Source organism: Leucoraja erinacea, chromosome 1 (assembly GCF_028641065.1).
Source record: "Leucoraja erinacea ecotype New England chromosome 1, Leri_hhj_1, whole genome shotgun sequence".
NCBI lineage: Eukaryota > Metazoa > Chordata > Chondrichthyes > Rajiformes > Rajidae > Leucoraja > Leucoraja erinaceus.
The window spans coordinates 147,374,929-147,398,739 of NC_073377.1; positions in this window are offsets into that span (position 1 = coordinate 147,374,929).

Sequence of the window (23,811 nt, forward strand, 5' to 3'; positions counted from 1 at the left end):
ACAATCTGGCCAACAATGGACTCGGCGCACACAACGTCTCCGTCAAATCGCTTAGAGAGGATTGAGCACACGCTCCTGCAGCACGAAGCTATGCTCACTTCCTCCAACTCCGAGGTTCGACAGGTTGTGTCAAGCCATGAGCAGGCATTGGTTGCACTAGCCACCCAGGTCCAACAGCTAAAGACCACCCTCGCCCAGGCTACACCCCATGCTTCACCTCCGGCTCCGACAGCACCAGCTCCGGGTCCGCCAGGACCATCACCTGAGCCCCGGGTGGGAACCCCGGAGCGCTAAGCTGGAGACCCGGAGGGCTGCAACCCATTCATCACGAACTGTTCCATTCTCTTCGCCCTACAGCCCTACACCTTCGCCCAGGAAGCGGCGAGAGTGGCGTTTACCATTAATCACCTGACTGGCAGAGCTCGGCTGTGGGGAACGGCTGAATGGGAGCGACACACGCCGGCTTGCTCCTCTTTCCAGGCCTTCGCCGCGGAGCTTCGCAAGGTGTTCGGTGAGGTTTCGATGGGTCCGGACGCTGCAGGAGGTCTGCTGGGGTTGAGCCAGGGGAACCAGAACGTCACTGACGTCGCCATCGACTTTCGCACCAGGGCCCGTCAGAGTGATTGGAATGCCCCGGCCCAGTGTGATGCTTTCTTGCTGGGCTTGAATGACGATATCAAGGATGAGTTGGTGTCCCATGACCTTCCTTCTTCTCTGGATGGGCTTATCGAGCTGATGACCCGTCTGGACTGACGCATCCTGGCGAGACGTCGGGAGAGGCGACAGGGACAGGCGGTCTTCCAGCTATCCACCCAAGCTCGTTTTCCTCCGGAGACAGGACTACCCTCGTCGGGGCAACCGTCGAGGCAACCCGAACCCATGCAGGTGGGTCGCACCAGTCTCACCCCCGAGGAACGGGAACATCGGCGTTGGGGGAACCTCTGTCTCTACTGTGGCCTGGCGGGTCATTACATCTCCAAGTGTCCAGTAAAAGGGCCAGACTCGCCAGTAGCGGAGGAATTACTGGTGTCGAACCTCTGAACTTTCCTCTGCCCGACGCCCTCTTTGTCATGCCCGTCTGCTGTTGTCTGATGGTTCTCACACCCTCGCCACCTTCATAGACTCTGGTTGTGACATTAATCTTATGGACATGGATCTAGCCCGTCAGCTAGGCATCAGTTGTGTTCCCCTGCCTAAACCTGTTCCCGCCAACGCCCTCGACGGCCATCTCCTGGGGACTGTTTCTCACCAGATGGTCCCAGTGCGCATGCTCCTGTCTGGTAATCACCATGAGACCATCCAGTTCCACATCCTGCAGTCTCCCCGTCTTCCCCTCATCCTGGGTTACCCCTAGCTTCGGTGACACAACCCCAACATCGACTGGAGGACGGGGGTCATCTTGGGTTGGAGCCCTTCCTGCAACCAAGTGTGCCTGAAGCAAGCCTCCGCTCCTCAACCGGCCACCTGCTCCAGTTCTGCTCCAGATCTGACGGGGGTCCCAGCCGAGTATCATGACTTTGGTGAGGTTTTTAGCAAGTCTAGGGCCACCACCCTTCCTCCTCATCGGCCCTATGACTGCGCCATAGACCTCCTGCCTGGTTCCGCTCCCCCTAGCGGTCGCCTTTACTCCCTGTCCGCCCCTGAGAGAGGCGCCATGGAGAAATACATAAACGACTCCTTGGCTGCTGGTCTCATCCGTCCCTCCTCGTCTCCTGCTGGGGCTGGGTTCTTCTTCGTGGCGAAGAAGGACAAATCTCTGCGTCCCTGCATAGATTACCGGGGGCTCAACAGCATCACGGTGAAGAATCGCTACCCTCTCCCACTCATCTCCTCTGCTTTCGAGCTCCTGGAGGGGGCCACCATCTTTTCGAAGTTGGATCTACGCAACGCCTACCACTTGGTCCGCATCAAAGAGGGAGATGAGTGGAAGACCGCCTTCAACACTCCCACGGGACATTACGAATACCTGGTGATACCCTTTGGCCTCACCAACGCCCCGGCCGTCTTCCAGGCTTTGGTCAATGACGTTCTCAGGGACATGTTGAACAAGTACGTGTTCGTCTATATTGATGTCATCCTCATCTTTTCACGGCCCAAGGAGGAACACGTACACCACGTCCAGGCAGTTCTACATCGGCTCCTGGAGAACTCGCTCTTCGTTAAAGCTGAGAAATGCAAGTTTCACTCCCTGTCAGTCTCCTTCCTAGGATACATCGTTGGCCAAGGGAACATCAAGATGGATCCCGCTAAGGTCTCTGCTGTCAGCACCTGGCCTGTTCCTGACTCCCGCAAGCAGCTCCAAAGGTTCCTGGGGTTCGCCAATTTTTACCGACGGTTCATCCGTGGCTACAGTACTGTGGTCACACCCCTCACGGCACTCACCTCCTCCAAGGTTCCGTTCCGGTGGTCTGCCATGGCCGACGAAGCTTTTCAGACACTCAAGACACGGTTTACATCGGCCCCCATCCTCCAAGTTCCGGACTCAGAGAGACAGTTCATGGTGAAGGTGGACGCCTCCAACGTGGGGGTGGGAGCTGTTCTGTCCCAGCGGGTTGCCGGGGACCAGAAGCTCCATCCATGCGCCTTCTTCTCCTGACCCCTGCTGAGAGGAATTATGACATCGGCAACCGAGAACTGTTGGCGTTGGAGGAATGGCGTCACTGGTTGGAGGGAACCGAAAAGCCTTTCTTGGTTTGGACTGACCACAAGAACCTTGAATACCTCCAGTCAGCCAAGAGGCTCAACTCTCGTCAGGCCCGCTGGTCTCTCTTCCTCACCCGCTTCAACTTTTCCCTCTCCTACCGTCCTGGGTCCCGCAACGTGAAGCCCGATGCCCTCTCTCGGCAGTTCTTGGCGAAGGAGGAGCCTGCCTCTGGCCCCAAGACCACCCTCCTGTCCTCGCACAGGGTTGCCTCCCTCACCTGGGAAGTGGAGGAGAAGGTCAAGGTGGCCTTGGAGAACCAGTCAGGACCCAGCGCATGCCCTCCTGATCGCCTGTTTGTGGTTTCTGCCCTGCGGTCCGACGTCCTTCAGTGGGCCCACAGCTCTCGACTCGCCTGTCATCCCGGCATTCAGCGGACCAAGGAGATGGTGCTACGGCGGTTCTGGTGGGCATCACTGGAGGTGGACACTTGGGAGTTTGTCAATACCTGTGCCGTTTGCAACCAGCACAAGGTCTCACACCAAGCTCCTGCGGGTCATCTGCTTCCACTGCCTGTACCCCATCGACCATGGTCCCACATCTCCCTGGACTTCGTTACCGGCTTACCCCCATCCAGTGGTCACACCACCATCCTGACCGTGGTCGATAGATTTTGCAAGATAGCTCACTTCGTGCCCCTGCCAAAGCTTCCGTCAGCCAAGGAAACGGCCGAGCTCATATTACTCCACGTCTTCAGGCTCCATAGTCTCCCCGTCGATGTGGTCTCCGACCGGGGACCCCAGTTTGCCTCTGTGTTCTGGAGGGAGTTCTGCACGCTTGTGGGGGCCACCGTGAGTCTGACGTCCGGATTTCATCCTCAGTCCAACGGCCAGACTGAAAGGAACAATCAGGAGATGGAGACGGCGCTGCGGTGTATGGTGTCCAAGCATCCCTCCTCCTGGTCCCAGCAGTTGTAGTGGGTGGAGTACGCCCACAACACCCTGACAAGCTCGGCCACTGGGCTCTCGCCTTTCCAGTGTGCCTACGGGTTCCATCCTCCGCTGTTCTCGGCGCTGGAGAAAGAGGTTTCCTGCCCGTCCGTCCAGGCCTTAATTCGTCGCTGCCGCAGGACGTGGACCCAAGCCAGGGCGACTCTTCTCCGCTCCGTGAACCGTTACGCCACGGCTGCCAACCATCACCGCACCCAGGCCCCCACCTACCTCGCGGGCCAGAAGGTGTGGCTGTCGACCCGGGACCTTCCCTTGAGGGTGGAGTCCAAGAAGTTGGCACCCAAGTTCATCGGTCCCTTTCAGATCCAGAAGGTCATCAACCCAGCGGCTGTGAAGCTCAAGTTGCCTCGTTCCATGCGGGTCGATCCTACGTTCCACGTGTCCAGAGTAAAGCCAGTCCGGGAGAGCTCCCTGGTCCCCGCAGTCCCTCCTCCTCCACCTCCTCGTCTCATCGACTGAGGACCTGCATTTACGGTGCTCCCGCCGTCGCGGGAGGCGTCTCCAATACCTGGTTGATTGGGAGGGTTATGGTCCAGAGGAGAGGTCCTGGGTTCCTGCTCGACACATCCTGGACGCCTCCCTCATGAGGGAGTTTCACCGGCGTCATCCCGACCAGCCGTCCACGGCCGCCATTCCTAGAGGGGTCGCCGCGCCTGAGACTCTGTCCCCTCTTCCGTTTGAGGCGCCCAGTGACGACGAGACGGAGCTTTCCTCTGATGCCATGGAGGAGGATGCGGACATGGATGTCTCGGACGAATATTAGCCCTCCTCCGGTCCCCCTCCTCCCACCCAACTCTGCGTGGGATTGGGTTTATTTTCTTTATGTTTTTTTTTGTTTTGGGACGTCAGGAGCCGTCCCTTGAGGGGGGGGGGGTTCTGTCACAGTCTGCCCTCGCCTCATTCTCATCCAATTCACCTCCCAGTACATTTCCACCGGTCCCTCCTTCTCCTCACCTGCCTGCCTGCCACTCCCCTCTCATCAGCCTAACTCTCCTCGCCTGTTGCACTCAGTTGCCTCGATCACCTATTAACCCGGTATATAGACTCTCCTCACCGTTCACACAGTGCCAGATTGTCTCAGCATTCATGCAAGACTCTCCAGCGATTTCCCGACTGCCTACACGGATTCAAACCTACCTGCCCCTGACCATTCCGTCCTGTTGTCTTCCCGGATAGCACCTCAGCCTTCTGTCCCCGACCTCCTGGTTTCTGTCTGCCCCTCTCCTGGGCTGTTTGGTGTATCCCTGCAACGGCTCCTCGACTACCTTCCTGACTTCGACTCTCCTTTCTACTGCCCCTCACTGGTTTGTTTGCATTGTGTGTTGGATCTCCTGGTTACCGGATCTTCCGCTACCCAGACTACGTCTCCTGCCTGCCCCTCTTCGGAACCCTCGCTCAATCCTGAGTACGGTGTACCCATTCCTGTGTTACTACTCTGTGTTACAGTATCGTTATAAGGTTCATTACCAATTATATCTGCCTGATTCTGTGCTGCTATTGGGTCCAAGCTATACCCGTTACATCAAGAGTAAATTTTCAAACACAGACTGCAATGGAAGGTTTTGCTTGGCTGCACTACAGCTTAGAAATAGTTCCCTGGGCTTTCAATCTATTGAAATGTAATCAAAGTGCCCACAAAGTTGCAACATCTACAGGCATCTGATGAGGTCACATTTATGTACTTAGAAAACCACGTGGGTTTCCTCTGGGTGCCCTCCGGTTTCCTAAGCTCCCAAATATGTGTGGGTTGGTAAGTTAATTGGCTGCTCCCGGTAGGCGGCGCGACTCTCGTCAGCAGCGGCCTCTGCAGCCCGTCCGCGTTTTTATTATTTTTTGTCTATATTTATATGTAGTTTTTGTTATGTTTTGTTGGGGTGTGTGTGTGTGTGGGAGGTTGGGGTGGGAGGGAGGGGCAACTTTTAAATCTCTCCCTGCACTGGAGACCCGACCTTTTCTTGTCGGGTCTCCGTTGTCGTTGGGGCTGCAATGAGGAGCGGCCTCCAACAGAAGAAGCCGGGGACTCTGGTGCCGACTCACTTCACAGTCGCGGAGCTGGCCGAGTCCAGAGCGGGTGGAGCGGTGGTGGAGCGCTGCTGATTCGGAGGCTGCAACTGCGGGTCTGCAGACGGCGGCACCGGGAGCCCGCGGGTCCCTGGAGGGAGACCGCTTTTCAGGGCTCCTGCAACGGCGACTTCTCCCGCCCGAGTTGCGGGGTCGAAGAGCTCCTGGAGCGGGGCCTAACATCACTGCCCCGCGCGGCTTGGAATGGCCGCGGGACTCTGCGAGCGCCCGCCGAGGGCTCTAACACCAAGACCCGGTGTGTGACCTCGCACCACCCGGCGTGGCTTTAATGGCCGCGGGACAATCGTCATCACCAGCCGGGGGCTTTGACTTTGACTCTGTCATCGGGGGGGAGGGGGAGAGTGCAGTGGAGAGAAGTTTTTTTTTTTTGGCCTTCCATCACAGCAATGTGATGGATGTTTATGTAAAATGTAAATTATGTTGTGTCTGGGGTCTATTTGTTTGTAATGTATGGCTGCAGAAACGGCATTTCGTTTGGACCTCAAGGGGTCCAAATGACAATTAAATTGACTCTTGACTCTTACCGCCTAGTGTGTCGGTGACTGGTAGAATCTGCGGGAGAATCTGGGGGTAAATTGATAATAAAATGGAGAGAATAAACTTGGATTAGATTAATGTAGAATTAGTGCAAATGGTTCTCAAAATGGTACGATATGGGAAGACATGCGGGCAGCACTGTGATGTAGCGGTAGAGCTACTGCCTTACAGCACCAGCGACCTCCGTTCGCTCCTGAAGACGGGTACTGTCTGTATGGAGTTTGTACGTTCTCCCCTTGAGCTGCGTGGGTTTTCTCCAAGATCTTTGGCTTCCTCCCACACTCCAAAGACGTCCAGGTTTGTAGGTTAATTGGCTTAGTAAATGTAAAAATTGTCCCTAGAGGGTGTAGGATGGTGTTAATGTGCGAGGATCGCTGGTCGGCGTGGACCCGGTGTGCTGAACGGTCTGTTTCTACGCTGTATCTCTAATCTGAACTAAATAAACTAAAATATCTATTATTGGAAAATAAGCTCCACTGAGCGGGAACTCTACATCAGTGGAATGTTCCCTTATTTATAGTAGAGGGAATTCAGCTCAAACCCTCAGACAGTGACTGGCTCAGGATGTTGAGGTTAGCATCAATACAGACAGTTTTTGGTGGTTCACACAATATAGCAGTAATAAAAAATAAATGGTTCCAATGAATGGAGGACATTCATCACATCTGCAGGTGGAAGATTACTTTGTTTATTTTGGGTATTTGGATCATGTTTACTATGGTATGGTTACTGTGGTTAATTTAAATCTGTTTCTTCTGCAACCTCTAAAGGAAATATTGATTGAGATTGTATTTAAATGTTGCTCATAGGGGGAATAGAAAGTACATTCTGGATTTTGTGCAATCAAACCATAAATACATTCCTTATAAAGGTGGTTATGATTCTGGTGCTCATAATTGGCAATATAATTAACAGGACATTTTTCCCCAAATCATTTTATGTGGAAATTGGCAAGATAAAAATACAAGACATATAGTTTTTAACTTTACACATTTATTGTCATGCTCGTCTTCTCCTGCCCCTTGTTATTTTCAGCTCTGCTTGTGATATGCAGGCAGTGTGCAAGTGACCTTATCACAGATTCTCCCAGTGAACCTACAACATATTACAACTACCTACTAAGTACGAAGGAACTGCAGATGCGGGTTTAAACTGAAGATAGAGACAAAATGCTGGAGTGACTCAGCGGGTCAGGCAGCATCTCAGGAGAGAAGGAATGAGTGACATTTCGTGTCGAGACCCTTCTTCAGACTAGAGTCAGGAGAAAGGGAAACGAGAGGTAGAGAGATAGAGTTGGTATCAAGAGATATAGAACAAATGAATTAAAGATATGCAAAAAAATAACGATGTTAAAGGAAACGGGCCATTGTTAGCTGTTTGCTAAGTGAGAACAAGAAGCTGGTGCGACTTAGGTGGGGAGGGATAGAGAGAGGGAATGTAGAGGTTACTTGAAGTTAGAGAAATCAAGACTCTGACCACTGGGTTGTAAGCTGCTCAAGTGAAATATCAGATGCTGTTCCTCCAAATTGCGTTTAGCCTCACTGTCATTGTCAGAATGAGGATAAATGCAAATTGGAAGAACAGAATCTTGACCCCCCCCCCCCCCCCACACAATTTTCAGCTTTCTATGCAGATCATTGCCTGATATCCAATTTAAAAGTAACAGCAAATACAAATCAGGCCCAAAATTGCACACCAAGTAATCTCAGCGAGTTTACCAGTTTCTGCCTCCTCAGGGCCAGGGGTGTTTATCCAAAATACATTGACCAAATGGGTATCTATAATATTACAAGAATATGCAAGTCAGCTGCCAGTCCCAAGTTAATGGGAAATCCAGCAGTTTTGTGAGGAGGAAATTCACTCAGCTCGGTTAGCAACGGAGCTCCTGTTTCAAAAGAAGTTTGAAAACAAAACAAATAATCTTCAGTGTACCCAGGACAACGTGAAAATGCAGTCATCTCTTAAACTCTCCAAAGCTATAGAGCATATTTGTTTGAAAAACCAAGGAAATTTAACCGCATATTAACCAATGTTTTTCTTATCTTCACAAAACTTTCTATATGAATATATATTAACTAAGTTACAGAGATAGGTTGAATAAGTTAGGTCTTTATTCTCTGGAGCGCAGAAGGTTGAGGGGGGACTTGATAGAGGTCTTTAAAATGATGAGAGGGATAGACGGAGTTGATGTGGACAAGCTTTTCCCTTTGAGAATAGGGAGGATTCAAACAAGAGGACGACTTCAGAATTAAGGGACAGAAGTTTAGTGGTAATATGAGGGGGAACTTCTTTACTCAGAGAGTGGTAGCGGTGTGGAATGAGCTTCCAGTGGAAGTGGTGGAGGCAGGTTCATTGGTATCATTTAAAAATAAATTGGATAGGCATATGAATGAGAAGGGAATGGAGGGTTATAGTATGAGTGCAGGCAGGTGGGACTAAGGGGAAAAAAAAATTTGTTCGGCACGGACTTGTAGGGCCAAGATGGCCTGTTTCCGTGCTGTAATTGTTATATGGTTATATTAAAAACCCAGAAGTCATTTGACGAGAGATATAAGGAAATGTAGATACTGGTTTACAAAGAAAAGCCACGTAGTACTGGAGTAGCTCAGCGGGTCACAAAGCATCTCTGGAGAACATGAATAGGTGACGTTTCGGGATAGAACATTGAAAGAGACATGGGCAAGACAAAGCATGGCAGGTGATAGATGTGAGGGGGTGGGGTAGATGTTATTGTTGATAAGTAGATGGTTGGATAAAGACCAGAGATGAAAAGTCAAAATGTACGAGATAAAGATGGAAGAGGTGAGAATTGTTAAGCTAAAGGAAGGACTATAGATGGAAGGGGAGAGAGAAAGGGAGAAATGGGTGCAAGTATAGGTAGGGAACAGGGAAAAGAGGAGAAAATAAAAAGGTTGTTTGTAGGTTGGTCACATATAATTGAAGAATTCAAGGTTCATATTGGGCAGTAATTCAGCAGGTCAGGCTGCATCTCTGAAGAAAAACGATGTTTCGAGCCAGCAACCTTCTTCAGACTGAAAGCCACTCTGAAAAGTCACCCATTCTTTTTCTCCGGAGATGCTACCTGACCCACTGAGTTACTCCAGTACTCTGTGTCTATCTTCGATATAGACCAGCATCTGCAGTTTATGACATTATACATTACACATTATGACAGGGCAGCATGGTGGTGCAGCGGTAGAGTTGCTGCCATACAGTGCCAGAGACCCGGGTTTGATCCTGACAACGGGTGCTGTCTGTGCGTAGTTTATACGTTCTCCTCGTGATCGCGTGGGTTTTCTATGGGATTTCCGGTTTCCTCCAAAGGCGTACAGGTTTGTAGGTTAATTGGCTTGGTAAAATTGTATATTGTCCCTAGTGTGTGTAGGATGGTGTTAGTGTGTGGGGATCGCTGGTCGGAGCGGACTCGATGGTCTGAAGGGCCTGTTTCCGCGCTGTATCTCTGAATTAAAGGAAACATTGATTGCGGGCCTTTTGCAATACAATTAAACACTGCCCAGGGCCGTCCCGTGCACACTTTCCCTCATACACTGCAGTCAGTATTTTTTCCTGCAATGGTCAGCTGGCTACGATGCGATTTCATATGACATGAGAGAACTTTATTTATCCCAGGAGGGAAATTGATAAAGTTCTATCAACATGGTCGGCCCTATCACTGCTAACCTTCCCTCCTTGTAAACCATTGGGTGGAATCCACCTATTTTAAGCTCTGCTTGTTCACGTTAGTTTCTGTGTTTATACCAAAACTTATGTCCCTGGGCAATTTATGTTTCTCAGGAAATTTAAGAATAACGTTGGTGAAAAGATGTAAATTCAACAACAATTTTCCCAATAGAAATTCTTTCCCATTTACAATATCAGAAGATATAAACAGTAATAATAAAAAATATGATTTAGCTATGATTGATGACACTTTTGTTTTAAAATCAGGTGGACAATGACACCAGGTGTTATTAAACAGATCGTACACAAACTAACTGTAACTCCAAACAATTACCAGTTTATTATCTTGCCCTTATCTTATGCAGGGATGGGTTATCTTATGCCGGGATGGGTTATCTTCTGCAGGGACGAGTTACTTTATTTGCAGATAGTTGTGAATGGAATTGAACTTGTGCACTCACCAGTGAACTTTATTCCCGATGTTGGGGAAGTCCAGAACTAGGGGTCACAGTTTAAGGATAAGAGGGAAGACTTTTAGGACTGAGATGAGGAAATCATTTTTTACACAGAGAGTGGTGAATCTGTGGAATTCTCTGCCACAGAAGGTAGTTGAGGCCAGTTCATTGGCTATATTTAAGAGGGAGTTAGATGTGGCCCTTGTGGCTAAAGGGATCAGGGGGTATGGAGAGAAGGCAGTGATGGGATACTGAGTTGGATGATCAGCCATGATCATATTGAATGGCGGTGCAGGCTCGAAGGGCCGAATGGCCTATTCCTGCACCTATTTTCTATGTTTCTATGTTATCAAAACAATTGAAGATTATTGGACCCAGGACACTGCCCTGAGGAATTCCTACTGTTCTGGAGCCGCGATACTTGACCTCTGCCAACCGCTACCCCCTTCTTTTATATGAGAATTGACTCCAACCATTCAACCATTTTCCTTTCAGAAACATAGAAAATAAGTGCAGGAGTAGGCCATTCGGCCTTTCAAGCCTGCACCGCCATTCAATATGATCATGGCTGATCATCCAACTCAGTATCCTGTACCTGCCTTCTCTCCATACCCCCTGATCCCTTTAGCCACAAGGGCCACATCTAACCCCCTCTTAAATATAGCCAATGAAATACCCTCAACTACCTTCTGTTGCAGAGAATTCCACAGATTCGCCACTCTCTGTGTGAAAAATGTTTTTCTCATCTCGGTCCTAAAAGACTTCACCCTTATCCTTAAACTGTGACCCCTTGTTCTGGACTTCCACAACATCAGGAACAATCTTCCTGCATCTAACCTGTCCAACCCCTTTTGATAACCATTGGTGTTCATTTTATCAGGACATCTTGACAACACATTTCTGTCAAATGCTGCATTGATGCTAAGCGTATTCACTCTCACCAGACCTACAGAGTTCAATTCTTTGGTGTATGTTAGGACTGAGGCTGTGATGACATCCAGAACTAAATGTGCGGAAGGAACTGCTAGATGCTGGTCTACACTGAAGATAGATACAAAATGCTGGAGTAACTCAGCGGGACAGGCAGCAGTCTGAAGAAGGGCCTCGACCCGAAATGTCACCCATTCCTTCTCTCCAGAGATGCTGCTGCCTGTCCCGCTGAATTACTCCAGCATTTTTGTGTATATCTTCTGGAACTAAAAGCCCTCTTCACTGTAAAACAATAGTCAGGCCACAGCTAGAGTACCAAAAATAATGCTGGTCACCGCACTGCAGAAAAAGTGTAACAGAGCGGGAGAGTTGGAATACAGGGAGTTACGAGGATATTGCCAAGGCTGGGAAATTAAACGTCCTTGGAATAAAGGAGACCTATTGTAATATTACAATGATTAGAGACTTTGTGGGAAGCTTAGACGGATAAACAGTAAGGACCCATTTCATTTCAAGAGGTTAGTAACTGGGGGCATGGATTTAAGTTGACTGGTAGAACGATTGGAGGGATGTTGACACAAAAAATGATTTCACTCGGAGGAGATCTAAAACTTGCTCCAGTCATCCACATGCTGTTTCAGAGTTACATTTAGTTCCTAGCGTTAACGGAATCAATGGATATGGGGAAAAAGCAGGAACAGGGTACTGATTTTGGATGGTCAGCCATGATCATATTAAATGGTGGTGCTGGCTCGAAGGGCCGAATGGCCTCCTCCTGCACCTAGTTTCTATGTTTCCATGCCTTTGTTTCTACGAATGGGGTTTTCACATTCTCCCTATGACTGCATGGCCTTCCGAACCTCTACTTTCCTCCCACATCCCAAAGACAGGCTAGTTAATTGGCTGCTGTAAACTACCCCTTTGTGTAAACTAATGGCAAAGAAATGAACTCGAGGGGAGTTGTCAAATATGGATGAGTGAGAAGGAGTTGCAAAGATGCAGGGAATAATAGTGGGAAAAGGACTAATGGTTTTGTTCTAGGAACAGACATGGATCAATTAGTCTGAATGGTAATCTTCCATCTCATTAAAAGCCTTTATAAGAAGTCCTCATTACATTTAAAATGTATATCTGGATGAACACTGATGAACCATTGGCCTAGAGCTGGGAAGTGAGGTTAACCCCGAGTCCATCTGGGGTTAACCAGATAGTCATGTTAGGCTAAATGGCATCCCTCTGTGTAGTAAAGATCTATGACTCTATGAAAAGTGCTGAGCAAAATCTAATCTATCTTTCATTAAGCAATTTAGTGCTGCCATGCTCTGGTAAGTGAAGGTAATGTTTCATGTTACATAGAACTGGATAACGTATGCCAGGCGTCTATATTGCCTTTCCCTGCAGCTTTTTCTAATCTTCCATTGAATCTACAGTGAATGATGGTATCGATTCCCTGGAAACTCTTTTACATTGCTCCATAAAGAACATTTCTAACGTTGGGCCAATACAGAAATAGAAAAATTCAACAATGAAAAATACTGAATCTCCAGCAGTTGAAGGCTATTTGCTTATCTACTTCCTCTGACTGCATTATAAAATCTCTGCTCACATTTAAGGTGTTGTCTTCTGGTGTCTCACATTTTAAATGTCGATGGTGTCGCATCCATTATTATGCTCTGCTGCAGCGCTTTCCTCCCGTGCCTCCGGTGAGGACTAGAAGCAGCACATCGAGAATGGGAGAGGTAGGGCCAACAGGCATCAATGAGACCATCAATACCTGCAGGATTGTTGACAACAAGTTATAATAAGAACACCAGGTACAGTGGGAGCAGCCATTTTGGAAGGGTCTTTGAGGTGGAAGTGCCACTCTGGGGCTTTGGAGAGAATCGAGCTTCGGTGAGGGGGATAAACAGTGATCACGTAATGTAGAGAAGTGTGAAAATGCACACCTCCAGATTCAGGGACAGTTTCTTCCCAGCTGCTCTCAGGCAACTGCACCATTAACCAGAGAGCAGTCCTAAACTACTATCTATCTCACCAGGGACCCTCAGACTATATTTGATCAGACTTTACTGGCTTATTCCCATTATTCCCTTATCATGTATCTGTACACTGTAAATGGCTCAATTATAATCATGTATTGTCTTTCCGCTGACTGGTCAGCACACAACAAAAGCTTTTCACTGTACCTTGGTACACGTGACAATAAACTAAACTGAAACTTTTGTTTGTTTCTTATTAGAAGGAAGTTGAAGTGTGGAACTTACACCAGGGTAGATGGGGTTAACATAGGAAGGGGACGGTGGGGGAGACTATCTAATAGGAGGAATGTTGGTAGATGGGGGAGAGGAAATAAACGGGCTGATAGTGGGTTTTAACTAGGGTTGACAACTGTCCCGTATTAGCCGGGACATCCCGTATATTGGGCTAAATTGGTTTGTCCCATACGGGACTGTCCTTGTCCCGTATTTGACTGCTACAACTCAGGTCGAGGGGACTGTCGGGTCAGAGTGCCACATCTGGCCCCACCTCACCCGTCCTGATGTAGTGCAGCCCATGGAGTGCAGCAGCAGCGCCTCGCCCGTGGCCCCGTCGGTCGGCAGCCCGGCCATCTGTCCGACCTTTGAACCTTCACTTACCGCCGACACCACCACCCCTCCTTCTCATGGCCGATCATCGGTTCATGATTTGGATGGGGTGCCGGACGGGCCAAAACTCCTCAGCTGGCCGGCCGGCTGGGCTTTGTGTGCAGTCCAGCACCCGGGCCAACTCATCATTCACCCAGCCACGGCCGAGTCGGTCAACAAATTGATCCTTTATTTTGACCTTTTGTCCCTTATTTGGGAGTGAGAAAATTGGCAACCCTAGTTTTAAGATATTGTGTGATGCAGTGCCTTTCTGACAAGACCAGGTTAAATAGAATGAGACAGAAGGGGTGTGGTGTTACCTGATATTAGAGCATTCAAAGTTCTTGCCATTGGGTATTAGACTAGCCAGGTGAACGATGACTGCTCTTTGGCCTCAACCTGGCAGTGGAGGAGACCGAGGCCGAGGCCAGACAGAATGGTGTGATGATAATGATGATACTTTACGGTCACGTGTACTTATGTACAGTGAAATTGTTTGTTTTTGCAAACAAGGTACACTGAAGAGTCGCCACAAAGGCGGCACAGCGGTAGAGTTGCAGCCTTACAGCGATTGCAGACCTGGGTTTGATTCTGACCGGGTGCTGTTTGTATGGGGTTTGTACGTTCTCCCCATGACCGCGTAGGTTTTTTCCGAGATCTTCGGTTTCCTCCCACGCTCCAAAGACGTACAGACGTGTGGGTGTAGGATGGTGTTAATGTGCGCGGATCGCTGGTCGGCATGGACTTGATGGGTCGAATAACCTAATTCTCCTATCACATGATCTTATGACCTTATGACTTGGACAGCCACCACCACGGGGTGCTTCGAGAGATCAGTCATGGTGCTCATCAGCTCCTGTCCCCCAGTCAACGCTAATCCACTGCAATTTGCATAGTGTCATGCATTTTAGGACGGGGAGACCTGTGTCCATGATGGACCGGGCTGGGTCCACCACTCTCTACAGCTCTTGCATTCCTGTGTGTTGGAATTGGCATACTAGGCCATGATGCAACCAGTCAGGCCACCTTCCACTGTACATTATGTTCAGTTCTGAGCACCATGTTATAGGAAAGATGGTGTCAAGGTGGAAAGGGTACAGAGATGATTTACTCGGACGTTGCCAGGACCAGAGGGTCTGAGACATCGGCAGAGGTTGAATGGGCTGGGACTCTTTTTCTTGGAGCTCAGGAGGCTGAGGGGTGATCTTATTAGAGGTGTATAAGATCATGAGAGGAATAGATTGGTTAGATGCACAGAGTCTCTTGCCCACAGTAGGGGATTCGAGAACCAGAGGACATAAAGTAGGTTTAAGGTGAAGGGGAAAAGATTTAATAGGAATCTGAGGGGTAACTTTTTCACACAAAGGGTGGTGGGTGTATGGAACAAGCTGTCAGAGGAGGTAGTTGAGGCAGGGACTATCCCAACATTTAAGAGGTACATGGATAGGACAGGTTTGGTGGGATATGGACCAAATGCTGGCATGTGGGACAAGTGTAGCTGGGACATGTTGGCCAGTGTGGGCAAGTTGGGCCAAAGGGCCCGTTTCCACACTGTATCACTCTGCATCTGTGGCATGTTGAATCTCTTTAAATTTCTAAGAAAGTTGAGGTCCTGGTGCACTTCCTTCATGATCGCAACAACGTGTTGGGCCCATGACAGGTCATCCAAGATGTTAACACCCAGGAATTTGAAGTTGTTAACTTTCTCCACCGTCATTCAACCAATGCAAACCGATGCGTGATCTCCCGTTTTCCAACTTCTGGATCTCCCAGATGTTAGCCAATTTAATTCTACTACCTTGTGCTGGTTCTTGGCCTCATCCACTGGTAATGCCAGGCCCAATGTACAGTAGAGCAATCCTATCATCTTGTTTTTTTTTTCCTCTCCCCCACTTACTCCCTCTGCCCATTATCCACACACTCCTCCTAATATCCAAACGGATGGAATCAGAAAGCGGTGGGAAATTTAGCAGCATCCTGCACTGGAAAACTGTAAGCTGATCCAATTCGTGAGTTTACTTGAGACTCTCTGATCCAGCTGGATCAAGACTTGCTGAATTACAGGAAAATCAGAAACTTGTACCATTTGTGAATGTTTCAGTAATTTGGTAAAGAGTCTAAAATGTGATGACGGTTTTCCGCTGGAGTTAAATCCCAACAGATGTGGAACAAAGTATGCACAGCAGTAATTCATATCAGCAGAGGGAGTCCCATTGGGGCGTTGAATCAGTTTAAACTTCAGTGAGTAGTTGCTCATTTAAGATATGTACTGAAGTATTTTCTCTCAGAGGATCATGAATCTTTGGCACTTTCTTCCTCAAAGGGCAGTAGAAGCTGACTGAATATTTACAAGGATGTGAGAGCTATATTGTTGATAAACAAGGGGGCGAAAGTTCAGAAGAGACACAAGGAACTGCAGATACTGGATACTTGAGCACAACACAAAGTGCTGGAGTAACTCAGCAGATCAGGTGGTATCTGTGCAGGGAATGAACAGACGACATTCAGATTGGGAACCTTATTGGTAAAAGTTCACACTATCGACAATGACAAGATGTGGCTACAATCAGATGCCACCATGATCTGATTTCCTCCATTATCCCAAAGGCATGTGGAGAGATAGTTTCATTAACCCCAGTAAATCCTTCAAATTGTACAAAGCTGTTGAGGGAATTGTGGGATGCTGAGGAAGGGTGTTATTAATGGGCACATCTGAAAGAATAAAATGCAGAGAAATAAATAGGATGGTACTGCTTTGAGAGATGTCATAGACCTGATGGGCCAAATGGCTTCCTTGTGCATCACTATGAAATATGAAAATATAAACAAGACAGACAAAGGTTCCCCTGGCACACAACTCTTCCCCCAATTATTAAGATCTATTGTAAGAGCGTGGAAAATGTGGATCTTTTTTCATGTCTTGGGTGCCATCTCTCAGGCAAACATCACGACAGCCTCCAAGCCATCCCCATGGACCGCAGCTGACAGAGCAATGGGATGTTCAGATCTCAGACACTGCACTACACTCATGAATCTCTCTACCTTCTGTATGCTTCAGAGACAGGGCCATTCTACAGCAGGCACCTCTGCAGGCAAAAACGTCATCTCTGAAAAATGCTTCAAATACATTGGCAGGGTAGACTGTCAAAATTCAGGGTCTTCTCCCAAATCAACAGCCCCAACGTGAAAAGCATCCCCAATCAGTACCCTGTTCCTGCCACTCAATCACCTGTCCTGAGACCCATCTTAACAAGAAAATTCCAAGGTGATGGAGGAATCATTTTAAAGTATTTTTGAAAATTTGAAACCACCCTATTACTTTGGACTTCCTGGGCAAAACTGCTCAAAGCAGGGAGGCAGCATTCAGGAAGGCAAGAAACAGTGCAAAAACACTCCCATATTTCTTCTCTCTTTTAGGCAATCCTTTGGGTTCAAGGATGACTCAATTCATTTAGGCTGTGGACCGAGCATCAAAAATGTGTCTAGAAATCAGTTTTCTTGACCCAAGTCACCAAACTACAATAAACTTTCCACAGATTTAGATTAAATATAATTGAGAAGGATGTCATAACTCGTCATTGCCAAACATTGCACATTAATTAATTAAACTAATTAGAAAGTGAGGTCGGGAAAATAAGCGCCATCTAGTGGCCTATGCCCATATTACACCATGGGCAGCCTATTTCCGTGTTGCAGTCCATTTGAACTATATATTATTATACCAATATATATATATCTAACTTGTAAATATGAATGCAATCATATATAATTAAGTAAAATTATCTATCTATCTATCTATCTATCTATCTATCTATCTATCTATCTATCTATCTATCTATCTATCTATCTATCTATCTTTATATAAAACTCTGTGCCTGCCGTCCGTCCGTCCGGCTGCCTTTCTGCCTTTTGATTTGTTGACGGCTGCTCCTTCCTATCAGCTTCCAACACATTTCAATAAAAAGTTGCAAGACAGGAACACTCTGAACTTTTCACCTCAATGGGATATCACACCAAGTGCTTCAACAGAAGGGGGAGGGCCAATTGGTATTGCAATTGGAACTGCTGCAGTAGGCAGGGTAGGTGCAATTGGAATTTTTTTTCAATCCACTGCTGAGGGAGGCAGGGGAGTGCTGGAATCTTACATTTGGGAACGGCTTCAGTTCCGTTGGAGGAGATGGGTGCATGGTGGAATATTGGGTTGGGGGATTACACCATTTGGGGAGCAGACCCAACGGGTCTGCACTTGGTCTAGTTATTATATAAATGTCTGTGGCTGCCGCCTGCCGTCCGTCCGTCCGGCTGCCTTTCTTCCTTTTGATTTGTTTCCATCGTGTGATGTCACAATGCCCAATACTCGCAGATGTCCAATCGGAATGGATCCATTTACATGGACGGCTGCTGGCCGCCTTTCTTCCTTTGATTCCCTGCAACTCCGAAACCAGACGCAGAATCGCCGACATCTTTTCCATTTTGGTAGAGATTTCACTTTTCTTTCTAAGTATCCGCTCCCCCCCCCCAAATATTTGAAAAATAAACTGGCTTCTCACCCATAGAAGCAACCCCAGCCTCAGCCCCTCGTGAACGTTCCATCGTGTGATGTCACAATGCCCAATGCTCACAGATGTCCAATCGGAATGGATTCATTTACATATGCCTTTGCAGGAGCACCAGCACCTGGTGAGCGTTCCATCGTGTGATGTCACAATGCCCAATGCTCAATGACATTGTTGCCATAGAGGGAGTACAGAGAAGGTTCACCAGACTGATTCCTGAGATGTCAGGACTTTCATATGAAGAAAGACTGGATAGACTCGGCTTGTACTCGCTAGATTTTAGAAGATTGAGGGGGGATCTTATAGAAACTTACAAAATTCTTAAGTGGTTGGACAGGCTAGATGCAGGAAGATTGTTCCAGATGTTGGGGAAGTCCAGAACAAGGGGTCACAGTTTAAGGATAAGGGGTAAATCCTTTATGGCCGAGATGAGAATTTTTTTTTTCACATAGAGCGTGGTGAATCTCTGGAATTCACTGGCACAGAAGGTAGTTGAGGCCAGTTCATTGGCTACATTTAAGAGGGAGTTAGATGTGGCCCCTGTGGCTAAAGGGATCAGGGGCTATGGAGAGAAGGCAGGTACAGGATACTGAGTTGAATGATCAGCCATGATCATATTGAATGGTTGTGCAGCCTCAAAGGGCCGAATGGCCTACTGCACTTAATTTCAATGTATCCCTCTCCTCACCCCTCTCCATCCCACCCATCCCTCTCTCCCCACCCCTTCCATCTCTCCACCCGCCCCCTTCCTCCTACCCCTCTGTCCCTCTTCCATTACCCCCCTACCCCTCTCCTCCTCCCTCCCCACTCTTTCCACTTCTACCCCCTTCCCTCTCCCTCCCCCACCTCTCACCTCACCTCCCTTCCCCCAACCCCTCTGACCCTCCCCACTCTTCCCCCTCTCCCCTCCCACTATCCCTCTCCACTATCCCCCCCCCCCTCTCCCCCCACACTCTACACCCTCCCTCCACACTCTTCCCCCTCCCTCCCCTATCCTCTCCCTCCTCCTCTCCCTCCTCTCAACATCCCTCTCTCCTTCCCTCTCCCTCTCTTCACCCCTCTCCCTCTCTCTCTCCTCCCCTCCCATCCCTCTCTCTCCCACTCACCTTCCCTCTCTCCCACCCCTCTACCCCATCTCCCTCCTCCCTCCCCTCCATGCGCCCCTCTCCCACACCTCTCTCCCCCTCCCCCATCCCATCCCTCTCTCCTCCCCCTCCCCCACCCTTCTCTGCTCTCCCTCTCCTCACCCCTCTCCTCCCCCTCCAAACCCCATCCCTGTCTTCCCCCACCCCCATTCCCTCCCTCTCCCAACCCTTCCCTCTCTCCCGACCTCCTTCCCCCCTCCCCACAATCCCCTCTCCCTCCCCACTCTTCCTCCTCTCTCCCCTACCCCCACACATCTCTCCCCGCCCCTCTCCTCCCCCTCACCTTTCTCCCCTCCTCCTCCCAAGCCATCCCTCTATCCCCCACCCCCCATTCACTCTACCCCCGCCCCCTTCCCCAATCCTTCTGTACCTCTTCCCCACTCCCCCTTACCTCACCCACTCTCCATCTCCTTGCCCCACCCCCCCTCACTCTCCCCCCTCCCTCCCCATCCCTTCCCCCTACCCCTCTGTCCCTCTTCCATCACTCCCCCTACCACGCTCCCCCTCCCTCCCCACTCTTCCACCTCTCTCCCCCTTCCCTCTCCACTCTCTCCCCCACCCCTCTCCCTCACTCCTCCCCCCCCCCCCCCCTCCCCCACATCTCTCCCCCCCCCCCCCCTCCCCCCCAACCTGTGTGTTTGGGGGGTGGTTAATGTGAGTGTGATGCCGCAGACCCCACCCCCACCCTGCTAAGTCTGTCCGGTGTCCTTCCGTCTGGCTGCCTTTCTTCCTTTTGATTTGTTCCATCGTGTGATGTCACAATGCCCAATACTCGCAGATGTCCAATCGGAATGGATCCATTTACATGGACGGCTGCTGGCCGCCTTTCTTCCTTTGATTCCCTGCAACTCCGAAACCAGACGCAGAATCGCCGACATCTTTTCCATTTTGGTAGAGATTTCACTTTTCTTTCTAAGTATCCGCTCCCCCCCCCAAATATTTGAAAAATAAACTGGCTTCTCACCCATAGAAGCAACCCCAGCCTCAGCCCCTCGTGAACGTTCCATCGTGTGATGTCACAATGCCCAATGCTCACAGATGTCCAATCGGAATGGATTCATTTACATATGCCTTTGCAGGAGCACCAGCTCCTGGTGAACATTCCATCGTGTGATGTCACAATGCCCAATGCTCAATGACATTGTTGCCATAGAGGGAGTACAGAGAAGGTTCACCAGACTGATTCCTGAGATGTCAGGACTTTCATATGAAGAAAGACTGGATAGACTCGGCTTGTACTCGCTAGATTTTAGAAGATTGAGGGGGTACCTTATAGAAACTTACAAAATTCTTAAGTGGTTGGACAGGCTAGATGCAGGAAGATTGTTCCAGATGTTGGGGAAGTCCAGAACAAGGGGTCAGGGGCTATGGAGAGAAGGCAGGTACAGGATACTGAGTTGAATGATCAGCCATGATCATATTGAATGGTTGTGCAGCCTCAAAGGGCCGAATGGCCTCCTGCACTTAATTTCTATGTATCCCTCTCCATCCCACCCATCCCTCTCTCCCCACCCCCTTCCATCTCTCCACCCGCCCCCTTCCTCCTACCCCTCTGTCCCTCTTCCATTACTCCCCCTACCCCTCTCCTCCTCCCTCCCCACTCTTCCACTTCTACCCCCTCCACTCTCCCTCCCCACTCTTTCCCCTCTCTCTCCCCCCCCCCCCTCTCCCCCCCCCTCCCTCTCCCTCCCCCTCCCTCCCCATCCCCCCCCACCCATCTCTCTCCCCATCCCCCTCTCACCCCCTAAACCGCTCTCCTTTCCAGCCCAAATCTGTCCCGTTTCCTCCTCCTCTCCGCTCCCTCCCTCTTCTCATCACCCCCCCAACCCCCCATACGCCGTTGGGGGTACAGACCCTGTGATGTCACAATGCCCAATGCTCACAGATGTCCAATCGGAATGAATTCATTTACATATGCCTTTGCAGGAGCCCCAGCTCCTGGTGAACATTCCATCGTGTGATGTCACAATGCCCAATGCTCAAAGACATTCTTGCCATAGAGGGAGTACAGAGAAGGTTCACCAGACTGATTCCTGGGATGTCAGGACTTTCATATGAAGAAATACCGGATAGACTCGGCTTGTACTCGCTAGATTTTAGGGGGGATGGAGGGCGGATCTTATAGAAACTTACAAAATTCTTAAGGGGTTGGACAGGCTAGATGCAGGAAGATTGTTCCCGAAGTTGGGGAAGTCCAGAACAACGGGTCAACGTTTAAGGATAAGGAGGAAATCTTTTAGGCCCGAGATGAGAAAAAACATTTTTCACACAGAGAGTGGTGAATCTCTGGAATTCTCTGCCACAGAATGTAGTTGAGGCCAGTTCGTTGGCTATATTTAAGAGGGAGTTAGATGTGGCCCTTGTGACTAAAGGGATCGGGGGGTATGGAGAGAAGGCAGGTACAGGATACTGAGTTGGATGATCAGCCATGATCATATTGAATGGCGGTCCAGGCTCGAAGGACCAAATGGCCTACTCCTGCACTTAATTTCTATGTCTCCCTCTCCTCACCCCTTTCCCTCTCCCACCCATCCCTCTCTTCACCACGCCCCCTTCACTCTCTACCTGCACCCCCCTTCCCTCTCTCCCCCCCGCCCCCTTCCCCCTACCCCTCTGTCCCTCTTCTACCACTCCCCCTACCCCCTCCCTCCCCACTCTTCCACTTCCCTCCCTCACCCCACACACCTCTCTCTCTCTCCTCACCTCCCTTCCCCCTACCCCTCTGACCCTCCCCACTCTTCCACCTCTCCCCCTCCCACTATCCCTCCCCACTCTTCCCCCCCTCTCTCCCCCCACACTCTACACCCTCCCTCCACACTCTTCCCCTCCCTCCACACTCTTCCCCTCCCTCCCCACTCTTCCCCCTCCCTCCCCTACCCTCTCCCTCCTCCTCTCTCCCTCCTCTCAACATCCCTCTCTCTCTCCACTCTCCCTCCCCACTCTTTCCCCCTCTCTCCCCCCACCCCTCTCTCCCTCACTCCCTCCTCCTCCTCTCCCCTCCCCCCCCCCCATCTGTGTGTTTGGGGGGTGGTTAATGTGAGTGTGATGCCGCAGACCCCACCCCCACCCCGCTAAGTCCGTCCGGTGTCCGTCCGTCTGGCTGCCTTTCTTCCTTTTGATTTGTTCCATCGTGTGATGTCACAATGCCCAATGCTCACAGATGTCAATCGGGATGGATCCATTTACATATGCATTTGCACCAGCACCAGCACCTGGTGAACGTTCCATCGTGTGATGTCATTGACACCCCGTCTCCCTCGCCCTCCCTCCCTCCCCCCCACCTGTGTGGTTAGGGGGTGGTTAGTGTGAATGTGATGCAGCAGTGTCCCTCCCCCCCCCCCCCCCCCCCCCCCCCCCCCCACACACACAAACGCACGATGGGGAAAACACTTGGTCTAGTTACTATATAAAACTCTCTGGCTGGCGGAGTCCACCGTCCGTCCGGCTGCCTTTCTGCCTTTTGATTCATTTCGATCGTGTTATGTCACAATGCCCAATGCTCGCAATGTCCAATCGGGATGGATCCATTTACATATGCCTTTGTAACAGCCCCAGCCCCAGCCCCATGGTGACCGTTCTATCGTGTGATGTCACAATGCCCAATGCCCAAAGACATTCTTGCCATAGAGGGAGTACAGAGAAGGTTAACCAGACTGATTCCTAGGATGTCAGGACTTTCATATGAATAAACACTGGATAGACTCGGTTTGTACTCGCTAGAATTCACAAGATTGAGGGGTGATCTTATAGAATCTTATGTTTCTATGTTTCCCTCTCCTCGCCCTCTCCCACCCATCCCTCTCCCCCACCCACCTTCACTCTCTACCCCACCCCTTCCCTTGCCCCCCTCTGTCCCTCTTCCACCACTCCCCCTACCCCTCCCTCCCCACTCTTCCACTTCTCTCCCCCCTTCCCCCTCCACTCTCCCCTCCCCACTCTTTCCCCTCTCTCCCCCCCACCCCTCACTCACTCCTCCCCCATCCCCCCCTCCCCCACCCTCCCCCCACTTCTCTCTCCCCATCCCCCTCTCTCACTCCCTACCCCCGCTCTCCTTTCCCTCCCAAATCTGTTCCGTTTCCTCCTCCTCCTCTCCCCTCCCTCCCCTCTTCTCACCCCCCCCTCCCCCCCACCTGTGTGTTTGGGGGGGTGG